Consider the following 3,222-nt stretch of genomic DNA (forward strand, 5'->3'; position numbering starts at 1 on the left):
TTTGTTGCTGAAAATATGTGTCAAATCCACCAATGTTTTAGCCAGACTGGCGCCACCTAGTGCCTCCGCTCAATTTCATTTCTCTCCAGTGACTAGGTCTGGAATCAGAATACACTAGACGGTTCGCAAAATCACAGAAGTGCAAGTTTGGGCACCAGCCAATCAGCTTAGAGCCATATATTCAGTGTTGTCAACGATTCCTGAGATCAAGGATTTAAAGCCGAAACAAAGAGAATGTTTGCGGAATTTTATCAAGAGGAAAGACGTTATTGTCCTTCTTCCTACGGGATTTGGGAAAAGCTTAATATACCAGTTAGTCCAGTTAGCGGAGCATTACATATGTCATGACCAAAAAGCAGCGATTGGTTAAATGACAAAAAGTACCTGCCTACCGTCGAGTGAACGAATTCCAACACTGCGAGGTCAGACAGTTTCTACGAAGTGAAACCGGCTGATGAATCAGGCTACCAATGTACGACACCCGGCACAGATCTACAGCCCGGATTTATCAAGTCCTGTACCAGCAGCATGATTTATAGAGCTTTTTGACCCCTGGTACGTAAATGATGGATTAACAGAACATTTAACGCTACGTTCGCAGATTTATTTTCACAGCTGATGAGACTGAAACAAGTGGAATTACAAGCAATAAAATGATGCTGGAACACAGAAGCAGACGGTGTTTTTGGTTCACTGCGGGTGGATAATTTAATTTGGACTTTTATTTCCTGTGAGGACGACGCAAATAGACATTGAGTAATAATATGTTTAATGCAGTTTTGCGCACATTTATTTACATTTTACAGAAACGAACCTTAAATCCACATGGCTTATTTGCATAAACTTGAAGTGCTCTTTGTGTCACTGATGCAGTCAACTTCTGTCAGATTAAAGGACAGAAATCAGTGGAGTATATGTGTTCTTTCTGTTCCAGAGAGATATTCTGCTGATGGTGAGTTTGTTCTGTGCTTTTATCGTGTTGGAGATGGGTCATGTGAAACTTTTCAGAGATTATACGCATACACCGTGTATATGAATGGACAAATATTCTCTGTAGCATTTCACTGATGTCAGAAATGCAACACACTTTAGTCTTTTAAACAGAGCCACAGGGAAAAAAAAAAAAAAAAGATCTGCAGTGTTCTCCTCATTTTACAGTCAAAGTGTTTTTTTTTCCTTTTTTGTGGGAGACGCTCCAAATGGCTCTCGGAGTATTGAAGGTTGCCAACCCTTGGTCTAAAACAATGTTGATGAAATCTTGACTAAAAAATATAAATACATAAATTAAAAGTGAATACTAATCATACATTTCTTGATCAAATTAACACTGAGTAACATTCTATAACATGTACTCAGTTACATTTCTTGAATACATTGTACATTTGGGAGTAGTTTTCACCATGTGCTTTTATTCCTACTTGAGTAATAATAATAATACTTGACAGTGGGACAGTGCTCCAGGGCAGTAGATGGGAGCCCCAGGGTTTCAGGGGCCCAGAATTTGACCCCCCTTCCAAAATTTCAATTAGAGGGGGGCCCATGTGTGGACCCCAAATATCTGTCCACAGGCCAGTTTACTTCAATAAAGAATCTGGTTGCTGTTTTACTGAAGGTGCATTCACCCCTGGGACTAAACCAGGACTAAATCTGAACTAAACCAGGACTAAACCAGGAGTAAATCTGGACTAAACCAGGAACTAAACCAGGACTAAACCAGGACTAAATCTGGACTAAACCTGGACTAAACCTGGACTAAACCAGGACTAAATCTGGACTAAACCAGGACTAAACCAGGACTAAATCTGGACTAAACCAGGACTAAACCAGGACTAAATCTGGACTAAACCTGGACTAAACCAGGACTAAATCTGGACTAAAACAGGAAATCTGGACTAAAACTGGACTAAATCTGGACTAAACCTGGACTAAATCTGGACTAAACCTGGACTAAAACCAGGACTAAACCAGGACTAAATCTGAACTAAACCAGGACTAAACCATAACTAAATCTGGAACTAAACCAGGACTAAACCAGGACTAAATCTGAACTAAACCAGGACTTAATCTGGACTAAACCTGGACTAAACCTGGACTAAACCAGGACTAAATCTGAACTAAACCAGGACTAAACCAGGACTAAATCTGGACTAAACCTGGACTAAACCAGGACTAAATCTGGACTAAACCAGGACTGGACTAAATCTGGACTAAACCTGGACTAAATCTGGACTAAACCTGGACTAAATCTGGACTAAACCTGGACTAAACCAGGACTAAACCAGGACTAAATCTGGACTAAACCAGGACTAAACCAGGACTAAAATCTGGAACTAAACCAGGACTTAAATCTGGACTAAACCTGGACTAAACCAGGACTAAACCAGGGACTAAATCTGGAACTAAACCAGGACTAAATCTGACTAAACCAGGACTAAACCAGGACTAAATCTGGACTAAGCCTGGACTAAATCTGGACTAAACCAGGACTAAATCTGGACTAAATCTGGACTAAACCAGGACTAAAAACTAAACCAGGACTAAATCTGGACTAAAGGACAAACCAGGACTAAACCAGGACTAAACCAGGACTAAAATCTGGACTAAACCAGGACTAAATCTGGACTAAACCTGGACTAAACCAGGACTAAACCAGGACTAAATCTGGACTAAACCAGGACTAAATCTGGACTAAACCAGGACTAAATCTGGACTAAACCAGGACTAAACCAGGACTAAACCTGGACTAAACCAGGACTAAACTGGACTAAACCAGGACTAAACCAGGACTAAATCTGGACTAAACCAGGACTAAACCAGGACTAAATCTGGACTAAACCAGGACTAAACCAGGACTAAATCTGGACTAAACCAGGACTAAACAAGGACCAAATCTGGACCAGTCCAGGGCTAAACTGGGGGATCAAATTAGGAAAAAAAAAAGACATGTGTAAGACTTTTGTCAACATAAAAATCGTTACTTGTACACTGCCATTTCAATTCTAAATCAGTTGTCATCATGTTATGACTTCATTTTACCAAAACTTGAGTAGTAGTTTAACTCACAACCTCTTTACACTGAGAGGAGGAGGGAGGCTAACCACTCTGCCACAGTGACAGGCCTGTCAGTTGTGACCTGACGTGTTTCTCCTTTCGTCAGTTCCGTCCTACTTTGAGTGAACACCAGGGGGCGAGCTCTCCATCACAAAATCCTCTTATGTCACT

Source organism: Boleophthalmus pectinirostris, unplaced genomic scaffold (genome assembly GCF_026225935.1).
Source record: "Boleophthalmus pectinirostris isolate CB_2022bp ecotype Guang Dong unplaced genomic scaffold, ASM2622593v1 HiC_scaffold_21, whole genome shotgun sequence".
In the NCBI taxonomy this organism is placed as follows: Eukaryota; Metazoa; Chordata; class Actinopteri; order Gobiiformes; family Gobiidae; genus Boleophthalmus; species Boleophthalmus pectinirostris.